General features: G+C 50.5%; 1 protein-coding gene across 4 annotated transcripts in view; it reads right to left on the bottom strand.

Moving 5' to 3' along the window:
* SNX10 (sorting nexin 10) overlaps window positions 1-14,627 on the bottom strand; it is a 404,844-nt gene that overhangs the window by 306,565 nt on the left and 83,652 nt on the right. For 3 of the 4 annotated variants that reach the window (XM_078663466.1, XM_078663469.1, XM_078663467.1), the window contains one exon: window positions 3,788-3,871. The exons of the other annotated variant lie outside the window; for it this stretch is intronic. The gene's annotated coding sequence lies outside the window, so the exon portion shown is untranslated. The remainder of the gene's footprint in view (window positions 1-3,787; window positions 3,872-14,627) is intronic. 4 annotated transcript variants of the gene reach the window in all.

Raw genomic sequence — 14,627 nt, 5'->3', positions numbered from 1 at the left:
TCTTTCCGGCCACTGGCTCGCGCACCACCGTTTACCCAGAATCGCGCCGAACCCCAAGCTCCCTGCGGCGTCCGTGAACAAGGCTATTTGTTTGGCTGTCACCCAACCCTCTCTGCATATCAGGATTCCGTTGAAATTTTTGAGGAACTCCTCCCACATGAGCAGGTCCTGTTTTACCCCAGCTCCTAGCCGGATGTGGTGGTGTTTGTGGGTGATACCTGATGTCAGTTGTGTCAGGCACCGTGCAAAAACTCGTCCCACGGGGATGACCCTAGCCGCGAAATTGAGTTTTCCAATCAGGCTTTGCAGTTCGCGGAGTGTGGCCTTGCTCCGGCCGCACAATCTCTTGACCTCCCCCCTGAAATCCTCCACCTTCTCCGGGGGGAGCCTTGCCGTCCCGGCTATGGAGTCTAGCTCAATGCCCAAGAACGTGAGTCTTATGGTTGGGCCCATTGTCTTTTCGGGCGCCAGAGGGACCCCTAGTGTCCTAGCTAGCTCTTCAAAAGCGGCTAGGGTGTTCCCGCATGTGGGAGACCCTGCGGGGCCTGTGAACATGAAATCATCTAAGTAATGAAGTTTTCTAACCACCGGGTGTCTGTCGTGTAATGCCCATTCTAGAAAGGTGGCAAATTGTCCAAAATATGCGCACGATATGGCGCAACCCATAGGCATTGCTTTGTCAATAAACAGGTCCCCCTCCCACTGAAACCCTAGGAGGTGGAAACTGGATGGGTGGACAGGCAAAAGGCGAAATGCAGATTCAATGTCCGCCTTGGCCATCAGTGCCCCCTTTCCTGCCGCTTTTACTAGGTCAATTGCATCGTCAACGGATGCGTATCCAACTGAGCAAGCCTCGGGGGCAATCCCATCATTCAAGGAGGACCCTTCAGGGAATGAGAGGTGGTGTATGAGCCTGAATTGCCCTGGTTCCTTCTTGGGGACCACACCTAGGGGGGACACAACTATACCCTTGCGCAACTGAGGCGGAAGGGGGCCCTCAATCCTGCCTAATGCTTTTTCTTTCTTCAGTTTGGCGCACACTACCTCGGGGTGTTGCAACGCGGATTTCAGGTTGTTTGCCCCCTCTAGTGGTAGTGGGCCCATAAATGGGATCACAAAGCCCTCTTCAAAGCCCCTTACTAGGACCGTGGCGTCTGTTTTGTTAGGGTATTTATTAGCTGGTCTGCGCAGCTGTTGTGTAATGATTGGGGATCTGGCCAGCTGGCAATCTTGTATGTCACTCAGATCCCCTCCACCTGTTGTCCTGGTGCTAATGTTTTTTGCTCCTATCTTTTTTATCCTTTTTTGACTCGCGTTTGTTCCGACATGCCACAGCCGGGTGCCCTCCTCCGCAGCTTGAGCATGTGTGTTGGAATTTACACGCAGCGCCCCACGAGCAGTCACCGGCATCATATTTCCAGCAGATGGCCGTGCCTCCATTGGGAGACGGGGTTTCCCTGTGCTATGTTTTGCCCTGTGGAATGTTTTTCCCTTCCCCTTGTGGTGGGAGCTCCAAAAGGACTTGTCGCTTTTTCCCGCCCATGCCCTCGCCTCCTTCGCCACTAGCATCTTGTGAATGAAGCCTGATACATCCTCTTCCTTCCATTCCATCTCGGGATGTCGCTGCATTTTGAGCCTGAAACCCTTGTCATACTCCAGCCAGGCATCCCCGGGGAACTGCCTCTGCGCCCAATGGATATTGGCCTCATAAAGCCATAAATCTGAGGCGCAGCTCGGGAATTTTTCAACTATAATACATGCCATAATTCTGAATGCGTCTAGCCAGTTATCAAAGTTTCTTTCCTCGCGCCACGCCTTTCCCTTCTATCCTCATCCTTTCTATCACAGGTTGTGAGGTCTAGGCCCTCGAGCTGGATCTCCAGCAGGGAGAAGATATCTATAAATTCCTTGCACCATATCCTCTCCTTGACTGCCAGGTGGATGAGGCAAGCTAGCCCGGTGGCCCTTGTGGTAAGTGACGCCAGGCCAGGGGATGGCCGGGCGTAAGGGTCAGTGGCTGGACCTTCCGGTTGAGTGATGTATCCCCATGCTGCTACTGGGGATCCCTGCGCACCTTGCGCTGTTTGCGCCGCCTGCCCCTGTATTCTCTCCTGTCGCACCCGGCCTGGGTCGAGTAGATGCCATGGCAGCCCTGATGCCTCCTCTGCGGGCTGAGCTTCTGGCCTTGCTACACCCTGACCTGACCCATCCCGCACTGCAGTCGCCAAGGACCTAAGACATTCTTTCAACAGGTTTGCAATATGCTCACCATTCACCATGCTGCTGGTAGCGTCGCTGTGGTCCCCTGTCCTCAGTGGTAAGCCCTCACTCGGCCGCTTCCTCCTCGGGGGCTTCTTCCTGGGGGCCTTAATCTGCGGTGTGATCCTGCGCTTCTTGGGCGCAGAAGGGCCTGCCTCTTCCTCTTTTTGTGCTTCCGGGCCGGCGCCCCCGGCCTGCTCCAGGTGCGGCTGCAGCCACTCGCTGCCGTGGACCGCAGAGACTTTGCGGATCCGTTTTAGTAGTTCGGCGACCTCTTCTGGCTGACCCTCGGCCATGTTCTTTCACCTGGTACTGCCGCCTTTGGATGCACAACGCTACGCCAATGAATCAGCTGCTCGCCGCCAGGGATGCTGGTCCGCTGGTCACACAGGTGATGGGTTAGCCATTCGGCCCCGCAGAGAAGCACGCTTGTCCTGCTGTTTGTCCAGCTGGTTGCGGCGCCGGACGAGACCCTCCGAGTGCGCTCGTTCCGGCCAAGCGCTCTCCACCGCTCCTTTCTGCCAGTAATCACTCAATTGCCTGTCCGCTCCTCCTGAGGGCTCTCCGCCGCTCGTCAAGCCGGTAACGTGCTTAAAAACCCCCGAGTCTGTGTAGCCCCCTTTGAGGGCTCTCCGCCGCTCGAGCTGAAACCCGGGTCTCTTGCGTGTCCCCCCGCCGGTCGCACCGAGCTCGGCTCCTGTCAGCGCGGCTCAGGGCGGGTGATGTCAATGTTCAATGTAGCTCCTCTCTGCGGGCTCCCGGCCGGCCTCGTGGGTGAGGTCACACCGGGCTCTCCCTTCTTCCGCTTGCCACCCTTGCTGCCGCGCCGCCTGCTCGCCCGGTTCTTGCCCTCTCCCCCCCCAGCGGCACAATGCGCGCTGAACGGTGAGATGCAGTGGGTCCTACCGGGCTTGAGGCGGCCTGGTCAGGTGTCGGGTCTGGCTTCGTGGAACGTCCGGGTCACTAGCTCTACCACCGCGAGACCTCATGGCGCACCGATGTCCTCCGCAGCCAAGCAACGCAATCCGTCGTCGTCAGTCCAGTTACCACACCGATGGTCCTTCGGCCCGGAGATGATCCGTAGTTGGCTGGTCCCTCCGGCAGAGCTTCGCCTCGTCGACTCGTTTCGCCTCTCTGCAGAATTCCGTTGGTGCGCCGCTCGCCCTGCTCCACGAAGTTAGGAGCTACCTGGGCGAGCGGCGACTTATATTGGCCACTTTCGCCAACCTGGGGTTCAGGTGGTACCCCCTGATTGGGGGGTTCGAACATCGCGATGTGCGCCCATTGGTCGCCTTTTGGCGCCATCGGGCGCTCTCCCTTTTTTGGCGGGAGGCATTCCCCTTACGTTTGCTTCTAGAACCGGTTTTTCACTGGGGGGCACGGTGCGGGTTATGGCGCCGGCCCCTGAGCCTCCCCCCCCTTCGGGAGGGTGAGGCGGCCTATGCAAAAACAACAGCAGCGGTTGGTGAAATACCTTCCTGCCACAGGCTGCCTTTGGAAAGAGTCAATTGCGAATTAACGGACTCACCTACTCCCAAGGCGACTTCTGCAGTCCTCGAGCTATCCGTGTGAGGTGCGGATCAATCTCCGTGTCTGGATAAAGCAACACTGTCTGCAGAGAACAAATACCAAAAGACTACAAAAAAAAGAGACACATAGCTAGTTAGGCTGGCTACTGAGCAGCGACGAAAGAAGAGATCGTGTTCAAGGTCCTGGGCTAGAGTCGTACTCAATGCTGCTTGTTAAATGTTCTCATGTTTGGAAAACGTATCTTTAATGTCACATCTTTGTATTGTCAGAGTTGTTAACAAAGTGAAGCAAGTTGCTCATATACTAACCTCTCCTCATGACAGAATTTTCAACTCTCTCTCTCAAAGAGTGTTCTAGAGCACTTCAAATAAACTATTACATTCGCATAATGCCTACTAAAAAACGGTACATATTTTAGGGAAAAAAAGCAAGCACTACTTTAATTCTCCAATTAAAAATAAAGCAAATGGGCCCCAATTGGTTCCCTATGGAATTCCTCCGACTACACATGCACCTCCTGGGGCCTCATTTATTGGCAACAATCAAGGAAGCCACAGAACTTGCAAGTGTGCCGGAGGACTGGCGACACACCGAAATTGTGCTCTTTATCAAACCTGGCTGACCTCCGGACGACCCCTCTTCTTATCGCCCCATCTCCTTTATCAATTTTGAACCCAAATTGCTAGGGAAAGTCCTTGCGGATCGCCTTCGGGGGGATGTTGCGGACTTGATCCACCCCGATCAGTCCGGCTATATGCCAGAGAGAGCCACCAGACACAATATTCAGCGAGTCCATAAAGTGATAGCTGCCGCTCATGCATTGGGTCAACCAGCTGCCCTGCTCTTAGCCAATATCGATAAAGCCCTTGACTCTCTGAGCTGGGTATATCTCTTTCAGCTGCTCGAGGCGATCAATTTTGTACCCCGCTTTCTGACATATAGACACCTGCTATATCTTGTGTGTTTTGCTGTTCACCCTATGTGGGAAGGGTATGGCCAGACGTGGGTCCCTTGCTCACTACTAAGTGGAGGGGTGCGGCTCACTGGTTAGAGGCGGCAGACCCGGAAGCAGAGAACGGCCCGGGACCAAAGTTCAATTCCCGACGCGGCAGGGTCGTGGACCAGGGTCAGCGGACTCGATAATTCTCGCCTCGGTGCCTACTCTAACCAGGGATCACACTCGGCAACTCTGGGCATTAGCTTGCCTCATCTCTACAACGGCCCCCACATTCGCCAGGGATGCCTGGTTTCACCTTGGAGATACCCAGTAGGGACCATCTCACAGGGATAGCCAGGACGGGTTCCCCAGCGGTCTACAGCGCCACAACGCCTCAGGGCAGCAGTGCGCTTTACAAGACGCATACATTTACTACGCCACTGGAGTCAAGCTATCCTGGCTGAAGACGGCTGATAGCCAGAAACCGGTCCTAGGATGCTTGATTCCGGTCCAGAGAAGACATGGCTTGGCAGTTCGGTCTGGACTGTTCCTATGAGGCACAGGGTCAAAACTGATTTGCATATGGCCATGTCTGAACTGGGGTGGCTTGGTGAGCAAAATAACGATGGATTAAACCCAGATCTGTGACTGGGGGGGGTTAATGTGTTGCCATTGTGCAACATTCCGTCCATCATCTTTTGTGTTTTGCTATATTGACTTGACGGGATCGGTTAGTATCACGGGACATCGATCACACTCTTTTCTAATCCAGAGAGGTACCCGACAGGGTTGCCCTCTGTCCCCATTGTTGTTCGCCCTCACGGTCGAGCCACTGGCGGCCTGGGTCAGAAGCAACCCGGTGCTTAAGGGGTTCGATTTATCTCGATCACGGTCGGATCGCATAGCGTTATACGCAGACGACGTTCTCTTTTTCATGACAGACCATTCGTACTCTGGGCCCCGTATACTAGAAATTCTTAGGGTGTTTGGAGGCACCACGGGCCTTCATGCAAATCCTGCTAAATCCATCTCATTCCCAGTATGTGGACATCAGGGCCACGATTCATGGGCCACACAGCTCTCCCAGGCTACAAATGGTTTCAAATATCTTGGGATCTAAGTCTCCTCATGGTTTCCTGGTCGCACAATATCACCCCATTGTTAACTGGCCTTAAGAATGAAACAGCGATATGGTCCTCTCTTCCCCTCTCCCTCTACGAGCGTTCGTCCATCTTCAAGATGGTTTCTCTGCCTCAGATCCTATACTGCTTCCAAAATTTTCCATATTCTCTCCCCCTCGCACATGGTTTACGCAAGTTAATGCCACACAAAACAAATTCCTCTGGGGCGGTTTCAGTAGCACTCCGCACGTGTGCACAGTCCACGTACTGTGGGGGGGATAGCAGCAGCAGCTATCGACTCCTACTATGTTGTGTCTTACATTCTTGTAGTGAACGAATGGTGGTATAACTCCCCCACAGATCCGGCATATGCCATAAAGCACGTCGCAATGGAGCCGGTCCCTCTTCTTCACTTATTGTATAGCTCCACACGTCTAGAACATTTACCGCCAGCAGGCAGAGTGGTCATACAGCTGTGGAGGGCCAAGACCAGACAAATGGGGGGGCAGGGGAAACTCACTCAGCAAACTCCCCTGTGGCAGGGTACACACCTTCGATCAGCGACTGCCTTTGGCGGGTTCTGGGGATGGTACCTGGTAGGGATCTCGACCCTAGGGGATGTTATTACCAGGCACCACATTAAAATTATTCCAACAACTACAGGATGACTTCGGCCTCCATAAGTCACAATTCTACAAATTTCTACAGCTTCGCCACGCACTCATCCCCCAGTTCCGCAACTTTGAGACTCTACCTGAGTTCCAGCCCCTGGAGGGCCGCCTGCTCATGGGTGACCTTGGTCTACACAAGATTAGACAAATATATCAGACACTGACGACGCACACACCCACCACCCTTGAAAAGACCCGACTTGCCTGGCAAGCGGACATTCCAGAATTAACTGACGCCAGCCCGAGGGGTGCAGCAGTCTGCACACACTAATGGCTCATCCGGTTCAAATATCTACATAGAATATACTACACTAGGGTGCGACTATGGCGGATGCGTGCCATCCAGTCCCCTACCTGTTTGAAATGTGACAGAGAAGAGGGGTCATTCCTACATACAGTTTGGCGCTGCACAGCTTTGCAGCCCCTTTGGAACAGACTTCGGTCATGTCTTAATGGCATGGGTGCTTCCACTTGACCAACGGCTTTGCTTATTACATTCCACCGATGATATTGGGGGGAACCGATATGAACAGCATTTGCTGTTCCTGGCCCTTACTATCGCCAAAAGGGATATAGCGCAGGGGTGGAAGACAACATCTCCCCGACCATAGGCAAATGGAATAATTAGTTAGATAAAAGATTGCTGTCTTTGAGGCCCATGGCTGCCCCATGAAACATCGCAAGATCTGGACACGGTGGGCGACATATCGAAGAATTGACCTGCCCCCCCTGCCTGAGGTGCATCCCTGATGTGCATCACCCCATGTTTTATCGTTATGTAATACTTCTGCTCTGCTACGATATATAATTTGAATCCGGTGTATCATGTATCTTACTGTAGAGATCGAAAACGGTCTGCATAATGTTCGTATTGTTTTACCTGCATGTTTGGCAGGTATTGTTTATCATCATAAAAATGGTTACTGATGCAAATATTATCCTTTATGCATACAGGTCACTGTAGGGCTTATGCACCTCATAATGCAAAATAACCGAATAAAATGTATTAAAAAAAAAAAAATTACGCGAAAACTAGATAGTTGTCTAACATTAGAACTGTCCTGGGCGGGAGGGTGGTGAGAAGGGACAAGCTCGCAACACTGATTTCAGGGGGAAAAGTTTTATGAACTTTTCACATTACAGAAGTTTCACCTTTCTAACACATTTAATTTAACCTAGAGACAACAATACTTAATGTTTCTCTCCTTAAAATGTGACACCATCCGGTCAAAGTAAACTCCCAAATAATGGTCTCCGTCTTTCAGCTGCAAGTGATCCCTTTCACTCTTTAAGCATGCAGGCACTTGATTCTTTTAGCAGCTAAATATGCATGTTCCATACGTCCTATTTCCCAGACTGGACCCTCCCAGCGGTGACTTTATAATACCACTGGTTATGAGTCGCACACTACCATGTCTGCTCAAATTCTGTATCGCCATTGCGAGCCTCCTTAAAGCTACGGCATTGGTCTCTTCCACTCACATCTCTATCCTCGATTTACCCACTCTTAACCCCATTCCTGTGCTCTTCTTAGTGGCACAGTTGTAAAACAAGCATTGCTATGCCAATAGGTCTCGCCTTTGGGGCGGGCGAGCAACATAAGCAGGTGTGAGCTTGGGCAAGTGCTAAATACAGGGCGTGAGGTTGAGAGGGCTCCACAGGCAGCAAGCAGTTTATGTGAGTGAGGGTCCTGCAGGCAGCAGGCTCTGAGCATCTTTTCTGTCATGTCAGCTCGCTCCTCCAGGAGGAAAACAGCCCCCACCCCCCACCCAATACAAAGTACTTTATTGGCTCTGACAGGCGAGTGCAAGGATCAGTAGAAGAGACATAGGGTAGGTACATTCTGTGCTCTGCCTGTCTCGGCCCAGGGCACTCTTCTCAGCGCCTCAATCAATCAATCAATCAATCATGTCATTTGTATAGCGCACTACTCACCCGGGAGGGTCTCAAGGTGCTTGGGGGGGGTGGGGGGGGTATGCTACTGCTCGAACAGCCAGGTCTTGAGTTGTTTCCTGAAGGCGAGATGGTCCTGGGTCAGCCGAAGGTGGATGGGGAGGGAGTTCCAAGTCTTGGCAGCCAGGTAAGAGAAGGATCTTCCTCCGGCGGTGGCTCTTCGGATGCGTGGTACGGCTGCGAGGGCGAGGCTGGTGGACCGTAGCTGGCGGGTGGGCGTGTAGAAGGTCAGGCGGTCGTTGAGGTACTTGGGGCCCAGGTCGTGGAGAGACTTGTGTGCGTGGGTGAGGAGCCGGAACGTGATCCTCTTGTCGACGGGAAGCCAGTGCAGGTTCCTCAGGTGGCTGGAGATGTGGCTGCGTTGGGGGACATCCAGGATGAGTCGGGCGGAGGCGTTCTGGATGCGCTGGAGTCTTTTCTGTAGCTTGGCTGTGGTTCCGGCGTAGAGGGCGTTTCCGTAGTCCAGTCGGCTGGTGACGAGTGCCTGGGTGACAGTCTTCCTGGTCTCGGTCGGGATCCAGCGGAAGATCTTGCGAAGCATACGCAGGGTGTTGAAGCACGATGAGGAGACGGCGTTGACTTGTCTGGTCATCGAGAGGGAGGGGTCCAGGATGAAGCCCAGGTTGCGTGCGTGGTCGGTTGGCTTGGGTGCGGTGCCCAGTGCTGGGGGCCACCAGGAGTCGTCCCAGGCGGAGGGCGAAGATCCCAGGATGAGGACTTCCGTCTTGTCCGAGTTCAGTTTCAGGCGGCTGTCCTTCATCCACTCGGCGACGTCTTTCATCCCTTCGTGCAGGCAGGTTCTGGCGGTGTCGGGGTCTCTGGTGAGGGAGAGGATCAGCTGGGTGTCGTCGGCGTAAGAGATGATGTTGAGGTTGTGCTGGCGTGCGATGGCTGCGAGAGGTTTCATGTAGATGTTGAAGAGGGTGGGGCTGAGTGAAGATCCTTGCGGGACGCCGCAGATGACTTCGGTGGCCTCGGAGCGAAACGGGGGGAGGCGGACTCTTTGTGTTCTTCCGGCGAGGAACGAGATGATCCACTCCAGTCCCTTCTCTTGGATACCGATGTTGCTGAGGCGTTGGACTAGGGTGCGGTGGCAGACCGTGTCGAACGCAGCGGAGAGGTCCAGGAGGAGGAGGGCCACTGTTTCCCCCTTGTCGGGCAGGGTCCGGATGTCGTCGGTGGTGCCTCGAGTCCCTTCTAGCGCCAAGCACGCACTGTACTCTGCTGCTGCCTGTGGAGTACAGTCTGTGCACTGTCTGTCTCGCCCTGTCCTGGCCCATAGCACTCTTATTTATGTGTTTATTATGTAGAGTTATATAGCGCTAGCTTGACACGAGGGCAATAGAGCGCTTCACAGTGTATACGTTCTGTCCAGGCCTGTCCTTGCTCAGAGCACACTTCTCAGTGCCTGGAGTCCACTCTAGCGCCATGCACACACTGTACTCTGCTTCTGCCTGCATATACATTTAAGAAAATGGCAGCGTTAAACAATAAGGGTCAAACAAGTTTGCTTGCAGATGCTTTCAAGAAGCAGCCCGTTGCCTGCGAGGCTCGTTTCCTGTACACCTGTACAGCTCGCGCTCACGCTCGCCCTACAGACATTACTGTACCTTTGTGCTCGGAGCGCTTCTTGCGCCTTCGCCTGAAGCGCCACTTGACGCTGCTGAAGAAGGCGCCCATGCTGGCAGTCGCCGCCGGACACGCTGCCATGGATGAGGTGCGAGACACCGCCAGCACCAGTTGCCAGAGTGCGTACTCTCGCTCTGTCTCACTTAATAACTCGGTGTATGAATAGTGCGCTGTTTGTCAGCGAGCCGTGGGGAGCAGCAGCCCAGTTAACCCTGTGATAACGCACCAAGAGCGGGTTCCATTCATCAAACAGCATAGAGTCGCGGAGTGTGCTGGAAAGCCCAGATTCATTGTTATTAACCACAAAAGGCACGTGCACCGTTTAACCCTTAAGCGCACAGAGATAAGGAGGTGCTTAATTCACAACAGCCCCTCTCCAAAGACGAGACCATGTGATTCTGCAACATTTGTAAGCACCATTCTAAAGACAAGTACGATAAGAAGTAGGAAAACAAGCGCAGCCATGCGGCCGCGAAAGTGAAAGGGATCGTGCTAATTTGAAACATGATCCACAATAGATGGCACCCTGCGCCCCTCTGCCCGCTCCCGCAAGCTGGAGACCATGGGAGTAAACATTTACTGAAAAATGTGGGCCATGCACCCGCCTTTGGCCAATTGCAGGCTTTCATTTTTGAAAGCCACACGCAAAGGCAAATACAATTTGTAGAAAATCTAAATCTAAAGCCACACGAAAGTCTGGAGTGATTCCAAGAGGCCCTCTCCTAGAGCAGCGCCTACGCACTGCGCTAGGCTCAACCTAAAAACAGGGCGGCAAAAGCTCACACTGGACCTCTTGTAGGCAAACTTGCCCAATCCAAATCAACCCTGGCCTCATGGCTACAGTTCTAGGTGTTCAGTTGATTGTCATGCCCTGTGTGGCATGCCATGAAGTTTGTGAGGAACATGTCGAAGCAAATCAGAATCTACCCCAGTTTTACGGTGGTGCTGAATGCATGTTGGTCATCGCATTACCACAACTTTGGAACTAGTAATATCTGGTCACGTGCCCTAAGCAGATCGCAACCCTCAGTCCAAGGCCTGTTGATGGAGAGTGTGGGATCGTTTTTTTCTTAAACTATGGTGTTTAACACAGTGCTAGAATTTAGGGGGAAGTCACCAACCTACATGCACAAAAGACAAGTGAATGCTGCAGGTTCATGCTGTGAATCGATCACGCAGGCCTGCAATTCCACAAGCTGTAAGAAAATATGTCTCAACATAAATAGAGTGTATTTTTTTTATATCTGTGCCAAAACATAAATGCTGTGTACGTTCAAAGAGTAAATGGGAGCGAAGATCGCAAGCAAAGCAGTAGGCGTCGTAATAGGGGGCATAAGGTTTGCAGTTGAGACCCCCGTCGAACCCCAAATGACGCCCATGAAGTCAGCGATGACAAATGGTGAAAACTGTTACTAAAATCGATAAATCACCTTAACAACGAGCTTAACCAAAAGAATTCAGAGACTGAGAATGCGGTGAAGGCAGCAGCAGAGAAAATAGTAGACTTGTCAATGCTCGTGTTGGACCTGAGAAATAAATGATAAACTTGGCAACTAAAATTGAGGGGATTGAAGGGCCATGCCGAGACACCAAAGAGTCACTGGAAAGTTTAACAACTTTCATAAAAACAGTGAAAATGAAAATCTGGGAAACTAGACTTGAAAAGAGGCCTGCATAACATGATCAGAAGAGGCTGCCATTTGTGGGTACTCTGCAATTGAGGACAAGCGGATGGTGCCAAAGTGATGATCATTCTGTCACCAGTTGACTTCAGACACTACATATAACAACGGTCAATTCGATAAAACTGTGTCACTGGAAGAAGGTCAACTTCTGATGTTTAAAGACCTAAGTCCAGACACTTTTATGAGAAAGACAAACACAAGAAGATGATGGCCGCAGGACTGAAACTTTTCAGACTCCAGTCACACAATTGGGTTTAATCCATCAATGTTCTTTAGCTCACTTTGCCACCCCATTTCAGGCCCAGCCAAATGCAAATCAGTCTTGACCCTGTTCCTTGTGTTTGCCTTTATGAGAAAGGCAGCACTGTTGGAATTCAGGAAATACTTGATATTTCCTGGTTACTTTTGGTGGCCACCCTCTTAAGCTGAAAGTGACTCATTAAGGTAAAATATGTGTTCTCTCAACTTGAGGCTTCCACAGCCTGCCTTTAGAGAGACTTGGAAGTCAAGAGGCATTCATCTCAAGAGTAGCTTTTTCTAATGCTATTGCAGTGGTTTTATCTGATTTCCTCCTGCCACTAGTAAAGCTTCTTTATTTGGGCCAGGGGACGGTGCCCTAGCTGACAACCTGACTCTACGATCTCAAGGAAATCCTCTGGCTTCCTGCTACTTTGCTTTAATTTTCTAGAGATGGATTCCTCTGTTACTTATCTCCCCCCCCCCATTTTGTTATTGAGCCGCTTTGGCATTGCATTCTCTCTCATTTTGGCACCCCATGAAAATGCATGTGTTTTCTTGCTCTGTCCCCATATGCTACTCCCCACGCTGTATTACTCCCACCCTCCCAGAGAAACTTTTACTTCACAAGCCCCATCTGATTTTAATTTTTTTATAACTCAAACCTTCTCATTGTTCTCCAGCTCTCCGTTGCTCCCCAGTGAAACTTGCACCTTCCCTCTCCTCCCCCAATTGATCCCGCTGCTTGGCAGCATTTACTTTTTAACTCTAGCCACCCCCCTACCGCTCCCCATTGCTATAAACATTTTAGGAGGGCCCAGAAGCTGCAAACTGTTGTGCTGTCTGGTAGCTTCAAAGCGACTTTGTGCACTTTTAACCTCTTTTTTTTATTTTTTATATTTACCACTCAAAAATTGGCATCCAATATAATGGAACAGTAAATAAAAAAATAATGGTCAGTTCATGATGTATACGAACTATTGCGGCTTTTTCTTTATGCTAGGGCTGCCAAAATGTGAGCTCTATTGGTTTTGCCATTGCTTATTTCCAGCATGTAAAAACAGATGTTTACAAAATTAAATTAAGCTGTTAACACTGAGATGATATCGGAATTGGGTGTTTTCCCTCCATTTTCTATACACCTTTAATAGTGCTACAGCATCACCAGTGGGATCAGGCTAACAAAAATCAATCATCTAGTTTTAATCCCCAATATGTTTGGTGCAAGAAGTTGAAGGCCTCAGAAATGTAAATTGTTTTCCTTTAACAATTAATAGTGCCCATAGAAACATGTAACTACCAGGAGGTCTTGCATACCAAACCACTGCGGTCTTCTGTAGTCCATATAGAAAAGTGTGGGTGTCCAGATCCACACGATTTAACCCGTCATCAGTCTTTTTTGATCCATTTAGGGTCATCACTCTCTTCTAGTCACTAGTGGCACTTAGACAATCAAAGAAAACCATGAGATTTTTTTTTTAGTACTCATCACACACGCGGAGGGATCACCTTACACAGTGATTTAGAATATCCTTCCTCTGTTGAACACAAAAGGCAATGTTTTGAAAAATTATCCTTTTTTTTAAAATGGAAAATATATTTAATCCTATGGTTCTCTTCAATTAAGACTTTTTAAATGTTTTGTTTTTTATATAGCAGACTTGCGCTTTGTAAGTAAATCAGAAGTTTCTGAATAAGAAAAAGCGGGACAGAATCACAGTGTTAAATGGTCACTATCTCTGAAGGTGCAGTCTGAATAAAAGGGCTCCCAGAGGAGGGTCTCTGGCTACTATACTTTAATTTAAGAATGAAGACAAGATGGGATCCAGTTTCATCAAATTATTGGTGGACACAACATTCCCCGTCGTTAAAGCACCTTCCTTAAAGCTCGGTGGTACGTAATGTCATTTCATCATAGGAAGGGCTATCAAGCCCTTATCATACCCTGAATTGGAGTAAAAGCTTAAGGGAACATTTTGCTAAGTATGCTATATATGCATGGAAACTAAGCCCTGGTGGCGAACTCTGGGCTCTGTTGGAAACACAGAGTTCAGGCAAAACTCCTCGCCGTGGTCTCTGCTCCTCGCCATCCCAGTCAGTCGCAAATCCCTATGTTGTACGTCTTAGAGGATGGCGAGGAGGAGAGCAGCCCGGGGACGCCAGAGCAGGCAAGTAATTTTTTTTCCTGTTTTTTTGTCAGTGAGGGTGGAGCAGAGTTCCAAGGAGTTTTTTTTCCCCACCTCCGCGTAGTGGCATGTACCCATCATTAGTCTCTCTCTCTACGCATCTCTCTCTCGAATATAATATATATATATATATATATATATATATATATATATATATATATATATATATAACAACGGGAGATACCATACGCAAATTGTTGCGTGACTACAACTTCCATGAGACATTGCGGCATCAGCCCAGACCGAAAAACAGGTGTGTCATATTAATGGACTTGCTTTATCTAAAGCGCTTCGTCTTTTCCCTGAAGAAGAAGGCTAAGACCTTTGAAACGCGTCGGATATAATACAAGACTAACTTTGGTCTCTGAATCCATCAGAGACTTTCTCCTGTGCCTGAAGCCATTGTGCACGCTGCTGTG

The sequence above is a fragment of the Lissotriton helveticus genome, chromosome 10 (genome assembly GCF_964261635.1).
Source record: "Lissotriton helveticus chromosome 10, aLisHel1.1, whole genome shotgun sequence".
NCBI classification, from domain to species: Eukaryota; Metazoa; Chordata; class Amphibia; order Caudata; family Salamandridae; genus Lissotriton; species Lissotriton helveticus.
The sequence above is the reverse complement of the archived record's forward strand: the minus strand, read 5'-3'. Positions and strand labels throughout refer to the sequence as shown.